We start from the raw sequence: 19,307 nt of genomic DNA, 5'->3' as shown, positions 1-19,307 counted from the left end.
CAAAGCATAAGAGCGGCAACGCCGGCTGCGCTGTCGCCGCTCCACGTGTTTCTTGAGTTGCGTAAATTTTTGGTCGGGGCTCCACCCCCCTCCACACCCTGCCATTCGCCCATAAGCTTTCATTGTCATTGTGTGCATAAAATGGCAGCAGTAGCAGCAGCAGCAGTACTTACTGCTCTCAGAGAGAGCGGCAGAGCGAAAGGGAGAGCGTCATGCGCTCTCCATTCTTTGAAGCTGGGGAAGTTCTGCCGCCGCGAAAGCTTGGCGGCATTGTTATTGTTGTGTTCAGGATTCCACGGTTTTCTATTTTTGCAGGAGAAAACGAGTATTTTTCAACAGGGTCAGTTTTTTTTTTATTTATGCTCTGTCTTTGAAATTGGTTTTACTTTGCGAGAGAATTTTGTGTCTTTGCCCCGCGAGTTAAGAATCAACTTTTAATTAATCGAAATAAATGAATTGTATTTATTAATTTTTTTTTTTTTTACAATTTCTGCGTTGAAATTACGTTTTAATTGTTTCGATGGTTCTGGAATTTGATATTTTAGGTTTTTTTTATTTTGAAAGAATTGCATTCAAAGAAGGGATAATGACACTTGTGGGAATAGGAAAGAGATTTTGGGTTAAAATGGGGCAGAATTTTGAGGGTTTTTCGTTGGGATTTCAAATATGCAAATTAGGTTTTCATTTGAAAGAAAATTATAACTGCATTGTTTTCTTAAATACCATAAAACTATAAAATTTTTTTAAAATTCCAGTTTTAGGGAAGGAAGTACTTAAGGTCTTGAAACCCTTGAAGTCTTAAACTTAACTCGTTCAATTGCCTGTATCTAGGAAATACTTGAATAATTTTTTCTATTATTAAATCCGCTTAAGGAGAAACCCTTTCTTATTGCATCTATGTAGTATTACCGCATTTGGACCACCTGGCCGGGAATCTCCTGCTGGGCGAATAGGTTAAGACCAAGTTTACGTTCGCTATTTATGGACTAGATTTCCCTAAACATTTTCCACTTGAACGGAGGACCCATAATTACCTCATGTCCTTTTGGCTTATGCAATTTCGCCTGCATGAGCCTCAGAGGGGTAGGTGCAAGAGCAGCATGATAGAGAGAGAAAGAGCAAGGAAAGGTAGATAAACTCACCCCCGGGAAGGATAACTCTTATCCTGGGGCGGCAGTGCATACACACAGAAAAAGATATGCAAAAATTAAATGCATCCAGGAATTGTTCTTAGGAGCATTATTCAAAATAATGCTTCTTTTAAGATTTTTGTTAATTTCTTTAAATATTATACCATTTATTATCCTTTCTGTTAAAATTCGTCCTTATTGGATCCAATCTGACCATTGCAAGTCTCTCTCGCCTGCATTCCAATTGGATTAATAGCAGAAAGTGGTTGCGAGAGAGCCCAGGCAGACCCAGCTGCTGAGAAGCAAAATCAAAAACAAAAGCACACGCACACACTTGCAAACACTGCGGCGGGGGCGATTTTGGGCCAATGCAAAATGGGCGCACTCAGCGCCAAAAACAAAAACAAAAACAACATGAGCAGCCCCAATGTTGGCGAAAAAGCACACACAGTGACTGCGACGCCAGCGCAGCTCCCACGAACAGTGAGGCAAAATTAATTGTTTTGTTAATATTTAAAGGAAAAATATTAGAAAATAAAAGAATAAGTATTTCTTATCATAAGATAAAATTTATTGTATAACTATATTTAAACTTAAAATAAATTAAAATTAATGTTTAAAGAGTAAAATATAAGCTTTTCACTAGTTAACAGTATTTTTCTGACTTATAAAAAATCTATTAATATTAAAAACATAACCTGCTTTTAGTATTAGCCCTATTTTAATATTTTTAGCCCACTGTTTGTGAGAGAAGCTCTTGCCTGCGCTTTACTGCGTTTTTACTCTCAGTCTGCTATTGTTTGGCTCTGTCGCGTCGCTGCCGAAGTGGCCCGCCGGCTGCATGGATTCGCTGGAAGAGCTGGTTTTGAGAACGCCACAATAGCGCAGTCGACGCTAGCAGAGGCAGAGGCAGCAAAGAGAACGCGAGAGAGGGCCCATGCAATCCATGGCGGATGCTTAATCAGGCCCGCTGAACACTGTTCGCTCGCGTCGTGTTCCCACTGTCGAAAAAATCTCCGGACGGAAAGGCTCGCCGTCGCAAAACATAGAAACTACGGTCTATTCGGTCCTAGGTTTCGGTGGTGCTCGCAGCTCGAGCGCGTGTGCATTTTGTCGTCTCTCGGAGCAGCAGCGCAGCACAAGTACTGCCGCAGAAACTGAACGTTAAATTGCAACATTTTCGAAAACAATACAAATCACTGTTTTCGAAATATCTAAAACAGCCGCACTTTTATACCATATTCGTATTTTCGTCTATATATACATATACATATATATATATATATTGTCGTGTGGAAATGTGCATTTGATGCAACAACAGCAGAAGATTTTGCGGCATTAAAAAACTTTAATTTATTATTTCACTTTTGTTTGTGTTCGGGAAGCAAATGCGAAAATTGTGAAAGTGATTTTTCCGACAAGTGATTAAAGGTAATTTCCAGTTGGAAAAATAAAGTGATTTAAAAAATTTTAAAAAAATATCCAAATAATATTCGAGAATAGAAAAAGGACTCGTCCTACAATTGCAACTCACTAACATTAATGCAACAAAAAATTGTGCGTGTGTGTGTGTATTCTATGGATTGGGGTGTGTGTGCGTTTAGAACTTCCAGATTCAAAGAAAAAACTGGATCGGGGAAAAAGTGAAGCAAAAACTTTTATGCATAACGAAAACGTCTGCATTTTTAATCAAGCAACAACAATAGAAACAGCAACAACACAAGCAACATCACCAATAACAAAAACAACAAGAACCATGGAACAATAAACAACCCTCCCCGTTGATCCGCCTAGCCCCCCCCTGAAAATAAACAAGGCGCAATCCCAGTGAATTGGTGAACCCCTTTTTTGCACTATGTGCCACTGCCACTGCTACATCCTCGTGTGTTTGAGTGTGTGTGTCTGTGTTAGAGAGTGTGAAAGGAAGTAAAAAGGACTAGAGAGTGCGAGGCAAAGTGCAAGAAGTGCATCAAGAAAAAATGCAATTAAGCCAGGACACTTGTTCTAAGGAGAAAAAAGCTAAAAAAAACCCAACCAGAACACTTAAAAATAATATAGAGCTTTTAATTTAAAAGTGTGAAAAAATATCTTTCAAAAATAGTGACTTTCTAACTCCAAAACTGAGAAATAATATTATTCTCCACCCCAAAATGTTATAGTTTATGAAGCCAAAAATGACATTTACCAGAAGCCCAATGGGAAAAACAGACCCATAGATAAAAATTTCCAATTGGAAAAACAAGATGTGAAAACCATATTATTAAAAAATGTATAAGTAAAGTGAATATTTCCCTAGAGTAATATTTCTGCTATACATATTAGTATTTCTTTTATTTAAATTCCCCAATCGCTTCTGGTAAATAAATATTAACTTTTTGGTACATTAAACAGAGTAAATCATGTATTATTTATGAGATATGAATAAAGTAATCTAACAATTCTCTATTTCCAGCCAAATGTCACTGTGAAAATGCATCTACAAACTAATCACAATTCAAATTTCAACAAAAAGATAAACATTCAGCGACAGATACTCTGGCGAATGCAACAAAATGCAAATCAAGCAACTAATTTTGAACATTTAACCATTTAAATTAAAAAAATAATTTTTTGAAAATTATAAATATTTAATATTAAAATGAACTGAAAACTAAAAAAAAACTACCGAAAATCAACCGCAAAATTTTCAAATTGGCAACATCATTTTTGGTCTAAAAATAATTCAACAAAAATTAATCCACAGAACATAAAAAAAAAACGATTTTTGGCAAGCTGCGTGGTGAAAGAAAGCATTAAAAAAATATAAATATATATAACGAAACAAAAAAAGTATAAATTATCTTAAAAACGTCCACACGTGAAAATGTTTTGCAACTAAAATATATCAAATGTAACTTTTTGAAATCAACTTAAAGTCAAAGATTGAAATTAAACCAGAAAACCCTCAGAAGCTCAATCCAAAATCCAGTTGAAAATCCAGGGGAAATCTTTTTAGAACAAACGCAAAAAACCGCAAAAATTTAAGCCAACAAACTAAATTGGTCAAATATTCAAAATTATTGGTTCGGACATACGCAATACTATACAACACAGTAACACAGCAGCAACAACAACATCAACAGCCATAGCAACTGAGCCGACTACTACAGTAACTACAGTAATCACTACAGTAAGAGCAACCGCATCAGCATCAGCCAGCAGCAGCAGCAGCAAAAAACGTGTGTGTTAGTTTGCATAAAAATTTCGTTTCGAAAATAAAAAAAAAATCAAAAGCATCAAATATTTAACAGACATAATACAAATACAAATCGTAATAAACATAATAAAATATTATAATAATATAATCTATACAAAATATGTATCTATGCTTACAAATTATATCGGAAAAAAATATTTGGTAAACAATTTTTGAGTCTTACTTAAATAATTAGTAACTAAAACTAAAAACAAAAACATTTTGGCCCAAGTGCAGTGTTAAAAATTCAAAATTAAACTTTTGTGAAAAGTGTTTAGAACTTGAATGATTCTGGACTTGGATTAAACCCGAAAATTTGCAATTGGATATTAAGGTGAGATTTTAATATAAGTTTTTCTTTCCCTGCACTAAAAAATATGAATGAAATGTTGCTTTAGAAAGTGTCCACAAACATTTGCAAACAATTACTCGGCCCATAATTACATTTATAATTTATGCAAAAAAATATAAAGAAATGGAGGAAAAAAATTGCCTACGCACTTGGCGTATGATTTATGACACTCAACTTTTGGCGTTGCATATTAATAACGGGAATGCGTGAAGAAAAGCAAAAAGTTGCTTAGTTGACATTTCTACATGTGTACGTACCTACATCCCTTTTTTTTAGGGTTTAGGGTTGTGCATAAATTAAAAATATATATATTATTTTTCTTGTGCAGCATTATTACCATTGTAGTTGTTGTTGTTGTTGATTCATCTAAGCCCAAAAACTGCGTCGCAGTTGACACGCAATATTATTACCCTATTTGCCCCAACCGCCACCACCTTCCTGCTAGCTCTGCTCTGACTAGCAGCCGACTGCGCTGCCGGCGCCGCTGCCACTTTGACCTACTTAGCAGCGCAGCGTGTTCCAAATTTTGTGCGTTGTTCGGTGGTGTACTGTTTGTCCGCTTGCCCCCCCTCCTTCCCCCCATCTCGCTCGCACTTGGTAATGCCATTGCGTGCGCTTGAAATTGTAGTTTTTGTTATTGTTGTTGTTTTTGTTTTTGTAACTGGGGGTCTTCCGCATTTAATTAAAATGCACAGAAATTTTTTCTTGGAGGTTTTTCAGGCAGAACGCATTTTTGTGATAAAAAGTATCTGTAAGATACACTATAAAAAGATAGTTTTGGAAAAAGATACTTTTATTTAATAATTTGGGTTTAAAAAAACAATAGTTTTTCTTTCTGTGTCTTTAGTTTCTTCAAAGTTTCATGTCAGCTGCATTTTCACTTGTCGGAAGTGAGACGGGCAACACCCTCTTTCTTCTCTCTTCCACTTTCTCACGTGCATTTGCACAATCGTAAAGTTTTTTCTTAGAATTCAGCCCCTCTCGCTTGCTCCCACTGATGTAAGCAGACAGACTGGCTGGGCTTCTTCTGCTCTGTAATGTGTTGTAACTGACGCAATGCAACCGTCTTCTTCTTCTTCATTATTTTTGTCGGCACTTGCGTAAAGTATCTACGAGTTCTCGTCTGGAAATTTTGTAAGTTTTTATGACTTGCCACTGCAGTTGCCTGAATTTTAATGCCAACGATTACCCAGAAACGTTGCAAGAAAGTGACCCGACATGCATTTATTTGGAAAGTCTTTCTTAAGGCCGACAAGACTAAGAGCTAGTAGTTAGTAACTATAAGATCTAATAAGGAAATGTACATAGTATGCAAATATCTCTTATAAAAGCTTACTTGTTATAAAATCAGGTTTTTTTATAGTTTTATGAGCCATTAAGGCCAAGACACGCACTTTTTTCCGCCAAGGGCTGCAATAGTCTTAAGCCAAAAACCCTCAAAAAAAAAAAAAAAGAAACTTACACGAGACTTGACCATAAAAATTCATATGAAATAATCGCTTTTATGAACTGCTAATTAGGCTTATCAAACAAAAAAAAAAAGAGCAAAGTTTTCGGGGCTATGTATAAGACTCCATATACATATATAAGGCTTGGTATAGGGGCTGTGGTCTAGGCAGGGGGTGTGGTCGTTGGTCTGAAAACCTGTCAGTGTCAGTCAAAGTGACAAACTTTTCTTTTTTTTCTGCTGCTGGCTTCTGGTTCCTCTTTGTGCGTTTCCATGGCGCTTAAATGTTAGCTAAATGCGAAAAAAGTACAACCGCATAGGCCTATCGGAAGAGATAGTGACTCATACACACACACATGCAAGTACACTAAAGGCCAAGGTATTAGAAAAATAATACCCTAAATAAAATATTCTAGCAAAAGGTTTATTAAAATTAAAATTTGCTTAATTTTTAAAAGGTATTTTTATATTTTAATTAAAAGTCTAGATTCATGACATATTTTTAAAGTTTTTTTAGTAACATATCTTGAATATTTTCAATTATTTGCATCTCTCTTATAAATTATAAAAGGCCACACACTTCCACTGCAAGAAACGAGGTCTATAATATTAGACCCAGCTGTATTTACAAACCCTATTGAGGTTTGGCAAACTCTATTCGTATTTTTTCGCTAGTTTTGTTAGCTTTTCTTTTTTTTTTTTTATTTTGCTGCCATTCCCCAGTTGCTAATTGCCAGTTGCCTTTTGCTCTACTTCACCACACAACCACACAACTACACACGCACATGCACACGCACACAAAACTTTTGCATGCAATCGCCTTCTGTATGTGTATGTGTGTGGGTGTGTATATTTGCGATGGCCGCCGCAATAGTTTGCCGACTAGAAAACGCATTTCATGGGCGGACATTTTCTATCTTTCTCTCTCTCCCACTCCTCTCTTGATGGCGCGCTTTTTTTGTAGGTTTATCTGCATGGAACAGTGGGTGTGTGTGTGTAGGGTTGCCATTGCCATTTTTCAGTGAGTGCGTTTTGCGTTTGCGTTTGTGGGGCCATAAAAAAGGCTTATATGACATGGATGAGAAATGTCTGCAGAAGATGGTTTGGTTTTCAACAAAAATTGGATATTGGAAAACATAGTTTTTCTATGTTTTTTTCTCCTTTTTGAATGCAATATTTGCAGCTACATTTATGAAATATGTATGTATGTATTAGTTAGCAATCACAAAGCTTTTTTTCTTGAAATCTGTAGATTTTTAGAGAATAAATGATCTCATTTAATTGAAATAAAATTCTTAAAATTGCAAGCTCATAAAATCACTGAACTTTGTTCATTCTAAGCCTATTACATCACTACCCAGAAACAAAAAAAAAACGAATGCTGATAATTTCAGTCCGAAAAGCTACACAGACACATGCAGAAGGGCGCAACAAAAAAAAAAACACAACAAAAATTTAGAAAAAAAAAAATTACAAAAAAAGCACAGCAAAAAAAAACAGCATATAGTTGAAGTGGCTATGTAATGGCAAACAAAGGCACAAGCACATAGGCCTATGTATGTACATACACTTGTCAGGCCATGTAGGAGGGCAGTCTGGCGGCCGCCCTATCTCTCTCTATCATTCTCCCTCTCTCGCTCGACGAACGCAGCGCAAAAAAAGTGGCATCAAAATGTGGAGAGATCTACAGAGTTCATAAATAAATGCGTGGCCTACAATTAAATTGGCTCAAAGTGCCTAGGGAGCAGAAAAAAAAATGCCAGGAGAGGGGGTGATAGCGTTGAAATTGGTGAGAGAGAGGGGGGAGGTGTCGGCGAGAGGGGGCCTGCACAGCAACAAAAATAAAACTACGAAATAAAATAGCAGCAGCAGCAGCAGCAGCAGCGATAGAAAAAAACCTTGAGCTGGCACAACATAATTAAAAATGTGCGTAGACGCACTCATACACACACACACAAACAAATAAATGCCCGAAAAAAAAACGCACACACATTCATACAAATCGCTCTCCCACCACACACAAACACACACACTCTCAAACTTTGCAGTGCGTAAAGCTTTTCCTGCTTCAGAAATGACATTCACGCGCAATAAATATCAGACTACCAGCCAACCGAAAAAAAACAACAACAAGAACGCCAAAAATCATGAAATCAACAAAAAAAGCTCCACTGCAAATCCAACAACAACAAAAGTAGGAAGTCTAAAAATGGCAGCTACAAAAAACTATAGCCCCATAGGCCTAATGGCGAATGCAGAAAGAGGAAGAGAGAGGGAGGCCAAAGCTTTACGGCACGCACTTTACAAAGCTTTGATAGGCGCCACGCATATTAAAGCCGAAGCTTTTTCGAAATGATCATAGATTGGCGATCGAGAATAACTTGAAACTAAAAGTAACTAGATTCTATAGCTTAGCGCTTGGAGATACAATCTTAAAGATACAAGATCTCAAAGATACAGATACAGAAAATTAGAAAATATAGATAATAAATAATTATAAATAAAAAAATTAATTTATACCTTATTTATAGTCAATAATATAGCACTATTTTGAAGGAATATAAAATTTGCAACATTATAAGTATTATTCCAAAGGATTCTACAAAAAATATAGCCCACTTTCCCGACCCTAATTGAAATGCAACGATGACACAATTTCCCATTGCGTGATGCAGCAAAGAAGAAGAAACCCAAAACAAAAGAAAGGAAACCGAAATGATTATATAATTGGAGGAGAACCTTCGGCTCCCCTCAATTTCATTTTAATAACGGTTAATTAAGTCAAGAGTAATATACGCATATTAAAAGCTATACAAGCAAGCACACTCCAGAACACTCTCTCGGAAACACATGCAACCAAAACATAATTCTTTGAAATTACCCCAATCTGTGGATATCTTTTATATGTCACATGAGATGTTTGTTTGTTGTTGTTGTTGTTGTTGTTTTTTTTCAACTTGACATTTCCTCCATTTTTTTTTTCCACCTTTGTAACTTCCTTTTCCCCAGATTTTCCTAATATTTCGAAAGCAAGTGAAGCGAAGACGATTGGAGTGCACTCGCCAGGGGGGCGAAAAGGGCGAGAAAAGCGAGAAGTGGAACAAAAAGCACAAAAGAAAAATGGTTAAGGAAATTAAAAAGCATAAAAACAACAACAACAGCAGCAGCTTCCGTTAAAACAAAGCAAACTCAAGTGGAAGAAGGAACAAAGAAAGGGAGCAGCGAAAAAAAAGGGTTCCCAAAGAAAGGTCGTTGGATGGGGAGGGGGGCGAAAGAACACATATGCAGCATTTACCGTTAACTCTTCGAGGGCGTTCTTTTTTTGTGGTTAACTCTTATTTTTGACTCTTTTTTTTGAACTCTTCTTTGTTGGTTCTTCTTTGGCGGTGTTTCTGGTTCGTTTAATATGCAGAACTTTGGATTTTGGTATGATGATGCACTTGGCTCAATGGGAAAATAATCAGTCAAGAGCAGGTAATTTAATGTCAAGTGTGTTGGGTAATTATATAAACCAAAGACGGGCACACTAAGGCATGTAGTTCGTCACCTACTTGCATAGCTGTCATTAAAGAGCATTTTGAAGGGAATTTTGGTAAAAAGGATGATTTAAGTTACAAACTTTAATCCCTAATATATCAAATAATTTCCGTGTTAATCCTATAATAGTACATTTTAAGACTAATTCCACCCCTTGAGACCTTACTTTTCAACGGATGACTTAGCCCAAGTTATACAATGCCTTTTTTTGGCCACATGCTTGGGTGATTCATTCATTTGGTGGCACGAACGACTACCCCCACCCTTTGTGGCACTTTGGAACAATGTAACAATGCATTTACGCAACTCTTGCCTTGCACTTGCCTGTCTGATGACGATAATGATATTGTTTGAGGTTGGAAGATACCCCAGCTTAATTTATGCATTTTCTCAAAGTTTTTTTTTTGGTTTTTCGGCCGTCATGCGTGGGTGACTCAAGGTGTTTCATTCACATTGCGATGACCGCTGATAAAACACATTTTAAAAACCAACCACCTACCTATGTACCTACCTACCGCCTGCAGTGACGAACGTCTCTTGGCTACCGCTTCTTTTTCTTCTTTTTTGGTCTAATTAAAATGCACCAACTCGAGTGCAACATTTTATGGACGTGATTTACACAGGAACACAAGCGCAGAAAGAGTGTAGATTTTTTGAGGGGAATGGGGCGAAACCATGAAATTGAATTGCTACTTTGAAGTGCACTCGATGTCAGTGGAAGGGCCCGAAAGGGTTAACTGCACACATGGCTGCACGGCTGATAGACAGCCCTAAAAAAAAAGTGGTGGTCCCCCTCGGGGGGTTAGGGAGTGAGGTGAGGTGTTGGAGCCATCACAACCGCCGGGCCACCTAGTTACCCACACTAATTACGGGGAAAATGCAGCCAAGGCAACGTCGCATGTGCACAGCGGCAACATCGCTGGGATCTAAACTTTTTTCTTTTTTTTTCTAATTTTTTTTACTACCCAGTTTTAACAACTTCATTAGAAGAATCCATAAAAAACAGTTGCAAGAGAGTCTGGTACTTGTTGCAAATTTTTTTCCGAATTTTCTTGATTGGAGGTTTTTGTCTCGAAGGACCAAAATGTAGAATACTTAAGGCTGTAACTCAGAATAGTTAGTTAAAAATTTATTATTAATATTAATTTATTATCAACTATATTTTAAACATTATTACCTTTGATTCTTTGTAGGTAAGCACAACTAAGGCTTTGTTCGAACTAATTAGGCCGTCGTTTAGCGCCTAAGTTACCGTAAGTTCCCTCTATGGCCATAATTGCATAAAAATTTTCCATTTCTATGGTGCAGACGTATATTTTGTGTCGTATTTGTTTTGCATTTAACTCCCCCACGTGCCCCTTGAGGCCTTTTCCATTTGCTTGCGCTTCGGTTCATCTAAGGGCTTGCCAGTGGGGACGGGAACCTCCCTGACTCCAGTTTTTCTCCAGTATTCCTGACCATAAATTTTGCAATTAACGACAAATGTCACTTTGTCTGGCCGATGGCGACGTTGTCGACGACATCCGACCATTGCAACCATTTTGTTGTGGTGGGTGTAGGGGGGATGTGGCACTCACTGGGTTTTTTTTGTTGTTGTTTTGTGGAGCCCTGGCTGAATGCTTTTAGCCCAGGACCATCGAAGCATGGCATGGCCTCTGAACGGGCTAAATAAACCCCAACCTCTTGGGCCGCCCACTTACGGTCTGTTCGTCCTGCAATTGCATTAAAAAGCATAAATTTACTTTAGCCCTGGCCCAGGAACGTTATAAAATCCATTTATGCACTTCACTTGCTCTCTTTTGCATGCCCCAGACCACCCCCACCCTTTTTGGGTGGTTGCATGCTGCTGGTCAGACTGTGGATCCAGGGTCCTAGCGTCGAGCAGCACCAGCTCCTCTGCAATCTACAATAATTTCTGATTTCTTTTTTGTGCCGTTCCCATTTTATATTTTTGCTGCCAATTCTGCAGTCCAGGCTAGCGTAAATAGAAAGAGAGAGAAAACAGAGTGGGGCAGTGAAGAAAAAGGATGGAGAATGCAATTTTTACACAAAATTCCCAACGAACCCGGCCAAAACCCACCAAAGCAAACCCACTTTTGCTTTTGTTTTGTTTTGTGTTGTGACGATGATGATGAAGTTTAATTTAGACACGACCCTAGTCCGAGCCTCCGTTTTGTTGAGCTTCCCTTTTGCTGCTGCAGCACCCGCATGGTGTGGCAGCCATCTGTGCCATCTCATACCCAGCACCACCGCCCACTTTAAACCACTGCCAGCAGCCAGAGGCCACAAAAATGGAAAAAACCGGGAGGGGGAAAGACTTTTGTTTGCTTTGTCAGTTGCTGCGCCAAAGTTTTGTTGATAAATAAATTTTTTAGCGATAAATTTTGCAGAATGCAAAAATCAATTTTCTTCCTTTTTGTGTTCTCTCTCCACTGCATAAATAAATCATCAATGCACTGTGGGGGGAATATGTTTTTTAGCCTTATGGGTATTCGATTGCAGTTTCCTTCCCCTACCCGGGCCCCATGAAATTCTGATATTCTGCATTTCTGTTTTGGGAAAATATTGCTGCCAAGCGTAAATGGAAAATGTCAGGCTATTTTTGTATCAAAAAACAAAAGTTTATTTTGTTTTTATTCCTTTGCCAAAGGGGATTTATCCTACAAATGGAATTTTTAAGTGGTTTATGGCTTAAAATAATAGCTTTAATTTGGGGAAATGTTTTAAAAAGTTGACTATTATTAAAAGCTGATTGACAATGGAAGTTATGAACTCTTTCCGATAGTATAATATATCATATATCACATAGATTATCAAACTATCAAACCCATTGAAAACTTTTGGGAAATTGATACAAAATGATGAAGAATTAAACTTCGAACCTTTTATGGTGTTTCACTGAAAAATCGTAGGGATATTGGCCAAGATATAGCCTCCGCTCTAGACCATCCATTCCATGAGATTTAAAATTTTTGAAGGTCTAATCAAACCTTCTAATAAATTTGGTATTATTTTGATGAATTATTGGAAATAATCAATATTATTTCAAATTGATGTCTACAATATTTCACTTGCCTAACCCCAAATCTTGTAATTTTTTTCGGACCTATAAAGCCTTTGTAATCGCCATAGCTCCTTTACCATATTATTGATTCATGTTCTATCCGAAAATTCCTAAAACAAAAAACATCCTTTTAGTCTGAGCCCAACTATTGATGGATACCCAAAACTCCCATAGACGGGAAAACTAAAACCTTTTATCAAAGATAAATAAAATGGGGAAAATGGAAAACTCGAGGGGATGGCCTGGCATGGTGGGGTTGCAATAGGGGTTGCCAGAGTTGGGAAAGCCTGCATGCGACAAATGCAGGCAAAAAAGCTAGAAAAGCCTGAAGAAGGAAAATGGGAAAATGCCAGACTCTCGGCAGCATATGTGAGAGGATGGATGGATGGATGGGTGGGTGGGGTTGGGTTTTGGGTGGGAAAACCTCTCGCCGAAAGCCAATGTGCAATGTCTATGCAAACACAAGGGGGTGGTGGCAGACTACTGCTTTCTTCTTTCTTTCTCTATTACTCATTCTCTCTCTCTTCCACTCTCTGTGTGTGTGTTTGGCAACTCCAACAACTGCAGTCGACAAATGTGAAATAAATTAAAATATTTTTATCTACACTCATGCACGTAGTAGCCCTGCAATGTGGAAATTGCTTCCATCTTCCCGTCAGTTGTAAAAGTTTTTCGAAGCTTTGGAGTTTAAGCAACCCTCTCTGGTGGCAGGCATCCTGCCTCCTGCCACATTCCTCTCCTCTCTATGTGTGTGTTTGTTGAAAGTTTTGTTTTTGCAGAGTTGCATTTTGTGCTAAAATGTTTTTTGGCCTTTTTATTGTTGTTTGTTGTTTGAGAATTATTGCTGCATCGCCAAGAAAGGGTTGCAACTGCAGTTGTTCTCTCTCTACTCGGTATCTGCTTTCTCTTTTCTTTTACTCGTTCTGTCTCTACCTCTGCTTTATGGCTTATACATATGTGTTGTCTGCTTTTTGGCGCATTGCACTAACCGACTATAAATGAAATGCCGCATGACGGCCCCCAAGCCACACCCCCTCTTTCAGTATTTTTTTTGTGTGCCACCCCCTGCTCTCTGCATGCAAAAAAGTGAAAGTTTGTGCTGCTCCTTTTTTGAGTTTCCCTCGGTGGAAAGAAGAAAGGGACAAAAGGAGGAAGGAAGAGAATGAGAATGGGGAAGAGAGAGTACTAGAGAGAGAAAGACAGACAGGGGGAGGGTGAGAGAGCAGGGGGTTTGCTGTATGCTCTGCACTTTGTTTGGGGGTTGCACGCCGCCACCCCACTGCCGCTGCTGTTGCTGCTGCTGCCGCCCCCCCCTTTTGGGCCAAGTGCTGCAGTCGAGGGTTGTTGTGTTTCATAATGATGACAGCCCAGAGTTCCTGATGCTGCTGCTGCTGCTCCCCGATGATGATCACGGCACTGATGATGATAATGACGTTCCATGCAGGGGATACAACCCTCATGCAATGTTGTTCCTCATTGATTTTCCTTTTTTCCATTTTTTTTCTCCTGCCTCCTTTTTTTTTTGTTGTTTTTGGGTTTTACTTTTCCTCCTCTTTCTACTCGAAAGAAGGACCTGGGGCACGGGGAAGGAAAAACTTTTTTCCAAGCAACAAAATGCATTTTTTGTGCGCCGCCTGCAGACAATGCGACAGACAGTGGACCTCCAGAGGGGGAAGGTGGTGTAAGGGGGTGGAAAAGGACGATGGGTGGGTGGGTGTTGGGCGTACTAGTGTAGTGGCTGCCGCCTGCATAGAGAGAATTCATTTGGCTTGTCTGCGTCTGGCTGAAAGTCTGGCAAGGAAATCACAGACGATAAGGAAATGAGTGAAAATTCATTTCGGCTTTTGGCCTGGTCTCCCTGCATTCCACCCTCTCTTTCTAGGACTACATCCATCTCTGTCTATTCCTGTAGTATTCGTAGTTTATAGTATTTTCTTCATTTTACTACAGCATAGCTTCCCCCCTTTGACACGTTCAGGCTGCCGAGTCCTGTCGGCTTTGTGGCTATAATTTGCCTGCATTTTCCTGCACCACCCCCTCTCCCGATGCATTTGAGCAATTTATTGCTGGGACATCATCCTTGTCAATGGTCGGTCCTTCCAGTTTCCTCGTTTCCTTGACTATCCTTCATCCTTTTTTTGGTTTTTGTCTTTTGTGGGTTTTTTTTTTTTCTGCGGCTTGCACAACTTGAACTCTAATGAAATTTCTTCTCCAAGCCTTCCCTTGTTTTTTTTTGCCACAATTTTTCATTAGGATTTCTGAGCTGTCCTGCGGCAGTTTTCTCTAGTTAATTTGTGTGATTTGCTGCATTGATCAAAGGGAGGAGGGAAAAGGGTTAAAAAAATGGGGAGAAGAGCAATAAGTCATCAAGTCAGGATTGAGATATACGAGGACATTCTCCAATAGACATTCTGGGCAAAGATAATCAGTCTCAAAGAACAGCCCTTAAAGAAATACATATATGCTCCAACCACTAAACAATTGCATACTTTTAAGGGCTGTGTAAGCTTCACACCCTCCCTCCCGCCATCTGCAATCCCTAAACTCAGTTATGTCAACTGCAATTTGTAGATACAAATCTAACACTCGAGATACTTACAATAAAAGAGAAACGAGGGTGACGAGGGCGCACCCACACTCTGAACACTAAACACTTTCGCTGTTTGGCTGCCAAAATGTCATAACTTTCGATTTCGTGGCAAGTCGCGAACGCGAGTCGCCGGCTTAACCCCAGACAGACCTCGATACCCAATGCGACCCAGTACCGAATTCCTCCAGTCGCGGAATCGCGATTTGTCGCACTTCCAAGTTGTTGCACGCCACACAAATGATAAAAAAAAAAAAAGTAAAAGTCATGCGACAATACAATCATTTCTTCTCTTTTTTTTTATTTCGCAGTAAATTGCATGCGACATTTGATTTTATTTTTTGTTGGTTTATGTTTGTCTTTTTTGTATTTTTTTTCTGAGCGCCTTTTGTGTGGCTGTCGACGTCGTGACAAACGCTGTCTGGGACAACCTGAGTGTGACTTTGAACACAAAGATACACACATCCACCTTTCGGATATAGTACACTTTATTGTTGTACTTGTGGGCGTTGCAAAGTGCCAAAGAAATTCCACATTTTCAAGCCTGTCTTTCACTTATTGAATATCAATTGTTTGACATTTTGTTGCTCATTTCACTTCGTGGGTGGGTTAAGAGCAAATATCAAGATAAAAATATATTCAAGTCGATGAAAGTGAATTTTATAATTAAAATTATGATTAATGTTGGTGCTTATAAAGGCTTAAATTATTTAAATAAAAAAAACTCCAAGATATGAATGAAAATAATTTTATGCAAAAACAGACACACACACTCTTAAGGAGAGAGTATCTCTTGAGCATCTCAAAGTATCTGTATCTGTATCTGTGAGTCATGTAAAAAAAGTAATAATAAAAGAAAAAGCACGGCAGCGAAGGAAAAAAAGACAGAAACAGACAGAAAGTGAAATAAAAATCACATTTATCTTGAACTTGAACTTGAAAAATGAAAATGAAGACATCGAAGTCGGTCGACAGTGTTTTTATAGCTGCTCCGTGTTTTTGTTTTATCTTGTAAATTTTTTTAAAGAAATATCTTGATGATAGCTACTGCTTTGAATAATAATTTTAATGATATTAATGATGATATTACAATCAAAGCTTGCAGCTGCAAAAGCCGGCTTTATTCAAAACTTGTTTATTTTTCTGCGCAAAAGACCATCGGATGCACACAGAGATGAGATAATCACTGAAACAAATAAAGAAAAAATTAAATAATATGGTTGGAAAAAAGTTAATCATGAAGCAGACTGAGTAGCGGCTAAAAATAACCACAAAGTACACACACATGTATATCTGAGAATCGGAGAATAAGTGGATAATGCATATAAACTGGCTGCAATGAGAATAAAGCTCGTGTCATTTAGAGACTTTTAATTAGTCTAACATGGCCAAATTTAATTTGATAAAATATGAGTTGAAAAATGCTGAACACGCGCTTGATTTATAGTTTATAGCTTCTTACAATAATTGCCAGGGACATAAGTTAATATTAATTAATAATATCTACAAAAGTCTAGCTTAAAACTAGTATCAATTAAAGCCAACTAATGCATTCATTATTAAATGTCAAATATCGCCAGACAGAACTGTGGCAACAACAAATGACAACGCTTCCGTAAATAAATACAAATTCCAATAACAATTTCGACGTCATTAGACCAAGTCCAATGAATTGTGGCTAAATAAGTGTACAAATGTCCAAGGAGGTGAATAAAATGACATAATAGAGCAAATAAATGTATATACTGCCGGCATAAATATGTATGAGACTGGTATAATGCGGTTGGGGAGATTAATAAAATGGAATGCAAGTTCATAAATTAAAATGGGGAGACATTTATGAGGCAAAGAGATACACCAAAAATATTAAATCTTTTAAATGAAATGGTTCTTAATAAATATATTAAAAATATTAAATGTATTTAATATTTCTAGTACTATACTACAATGCTTTGTATCTTTTTTTTAATCATTATCTTCTGTCTGCACTTTGTTGTCATGGTATCTGTATCTGTTCTCGCACTCGTATCCGTATCCGTATCTGTATCTGTAGTCTGTCTAACTGTTTGTGTTCAGTTGACGCTCTTGCTCTTCTGTCTCTTATTATTATGTATTAGCATTATTATTTTTTGCTCCAACTTTTTTTTTGTTTTGGCAGAAGCAGCGTGGAATGAGGGATTCGTGGAATTGGGACACTTGTGTGCAGTGCGAACGAATTTTTTTGAATTTCTTGTTGTTGTTTTGGCTTTTAGATATTTTTTTTGCGGCTCTTGGCTCTTACTTGGATGTTTGCTTCCCATCAGGGCTTTCTTTGTGTATTGTGGCGGCGGCGGGCACTTCATTGCAAAAAGTCTCCCGAACTTCTGTTAGTTTTTCGCCATTTTTTTTGCGCGTGTCCGTCAATGTCAAATGGAACTGTTTCTTTGCTATTTTTTCGCATATCTCTCCAGGTTCGTTTTTTTATTATTAATTGTTTTGCACTAACAGGTTGGCCAAATATTTGAACAAAGTTGCACTTGTTTTTTCGGGCAGAAAAATTTTCCACTCCGTACCATGTGGCGTATGAGTAATATTTTTTTCAGCTGCATTAAAACGAAATGAAATATTGACAAGCAAAATCTATTTCTTTGCATAACTTGAAATGCAAAAAAAAGCAACAAATCTCCTTTATTTTGTTTTTGTTTTTTTATCTATATAACCGAAAACTTGAAATGCGCAAGCAAAATCGCCAACAAAAATCGCAAAAAAAAACTGAACAAAAATTGAAATTTTTTTTTGGCGAGCTAACAAACACACTCAAAGATTGCAACCAAGGTCAATGATGAATAACAGCAAATGCGCTGTTCTCTATATATTTTTTTGTTAGTGTGTGTGTGTGTTTTTTTGTACCAGTCGGAGATCTCCACTGGGGGGATGGAGGAGGTGCTATAGAGAGAGCGGGCGAGATGGAACCAAAATGCGTTCTTTATTTTTCCTTCACTGACTTTTTGAGGGGGGTTTGCCTTGCCGTACAAAGTAAATAATTTTGTTTGCCAGTCTCCCGGAATCGAGTATCCCACACATACTAGATCGACCTTATTGCGGGTGTATGAGTTCTATATACCCCGATGTTTCGGGCTTTTTTATTTTAGTTGAATTTTATTTGTGCATTGTCGTTCGGCGAGTGCGATATTTGCCAGAAAGTGGAGATCAGTGAAGAGTTTGGCAAGTGTAGATCTGTTTTTTTTATAAAATAAATATACTTCCTTGTATATAAACTTCCCCCATAATCGCGGCAAAGTTTCTCATCGTTTTGCATACATCATATGCATTAATTGCTTAATTGATTCACATTTTATTCAATTCATTCAATTTGGTATTCTCAGCCAAACACTCAAACAACCCCCACACAAACACACTCTTAGTTCTCCAATTTGGTGGAGATCTTTTTTTGGGCTTTATTTCTCACCTTTCATGCATGCGCGACTAATTCCAGGAATTCCTTTGACTGACTAACCCAAAAGTTGTTGTTCTCACACGCGCAGAATACAAAGGAGAGCCCAAGAAATGGCGCCGAATATCCTTGAAAAAGGCAAAAGCCGATAACGAATAAACCCAGAGAAGAATTGTACAAAAAACAACAACATTTTGGGGCAAAGATGCCAGCGCAGTGGCAGTGGCAGGCTGCAACAACAAAAGCAAAAACAACGGAAAAGATAAATCAAAAAGTAACCAAACACACTCACAAATGCAATCATAAAAAAAAATACAAATTTTAGAAGAAAAGAAAGCTTTTTTGACGTAGAAGATACGACAAAGATATACCTCTTAGATACATTTGTATCTTATAGATCATCCATACTTTTTTAAAAGATCCATTGAATAAAATTGTATGAAAAATATAAAAAATTATAAATGAAGAATTATTTTAGAGAATTAGAATTATTCGAATTAGAATTATTCCACCCCCTTAAAA

The 19,307-nt window shown here is 37.8% G+C and overlaps 1 protein-coding gene across 1 annotated transcript in view; it reads left to right on the top strand.

Moving 5' to 3' along the window:
* The first annotated feature begins 2,105 nt into the window (after positions 1–2,105).
* Positions 2,106–19,307, top strand: part of chinmo (Chronologically inappropriate morphogenesis) — a 39,441-nt gene continuing 22,239 nt past the window's right edge. The window contains exons 1-2 of the mRNA XM_070276737.1: positions 2,106–2,561; positions 3,583–4,699. The gene's annotated coding sequence lies outside the window, so the exon portion shown is untranslated. The remainder of the gene's footprint in view (positions 2,562–3,582; positions 4,700–19,307) is intronic.

Source organism: Drosophila bipectinata, chromosome 2L (genome assembly GCF_030179905.1).
Source record: "Drosophila bipectinata strain 14024-0381.07 chromosome 2L, DbipHiC1v2, whole genome shotgun sequence".
NCBI lineage: Eukaryota > Metazoa > Arthropoda > Insecta > Diptera > Drosophilidae > Drosophila > Drosophila bipectinata.
The sequence above is the reverse complement of the archived record's forward strand: the minus strand, read 5'-3'. Positions and strand labels throughout refer to the sequence as shown.